At 46.1% G+C, this 527-nt stretch overlaps 1 protein-coding gene across 1 annotated transcript in view; it reads left to right on the forward strand.

Moving 5' to 3' along the window:
- The window catches only part of LOC141431769 (uncharacterized), a 161,066-nt gene that overhangs the window by 136,769 nt on the left and 23,770 nt on the right, over window positions 1-527 (forward strand). The window lies entirely within an intron of this gene.

Genomic DNA, 527 nt, shown 5'->3' on the forward strand with positions numbered 1-527 from the left:
GCTCGTAAACAGTGTCGTAACATTGCAGGCTACCTTAGTTGCAACCCCCCCAAATAAACCCTCGACCTTAATGTGCTTGTCATGAAAACCGTGGTCGGTAAATGAGTCATTGCGCGTACACATTTCTTTTGCCATGAAGCCCAAGGCGGTAAATGAGTCAGTGCCGTACTGATGCTGCTGCGCCGTGCCGTGCGCGCGCTCTTGCTGCAGGACTACATGAACCACATGCACACGCACGTTGCGGCGCATGCCGAGGGAGGTAGAGGGCGACGTTGCCAAGAGCACAGCCTAAAGAGTATCGCCATATTTGGATGTATATTTTCTTTTACAAATATAAAATTTTACTTGCAAATGTTGATGAAAAACATTGTATGTCGCACGGGCGGTACTATAATTACGAGCATCGACTCATTAAAGCCCTCAGTCTTCGACTTCGGGCTTCTAATAGACTCTCGTTTCGTTATTCCCTATTTACCGTTAAGACACAATGTACTATTTGATGTTATACAAAGGGATGGTTCTAAGGT

The sequence above is a fragment of the Choristoneura fumiferana genome, chromosome 10 (genome assembly GCF_025370935.1).
Source record: "Choristoneura fumiferana chromosome 10, NRCan_CFum_1, whole genome shotgun sequence".
Lineage (NCBI taxonomy): Eukaryota > Metazoa > Arthropoda > Insecta > Lepidoptera > Tortricidae > Choristoneura > Choristoneura fumiferana.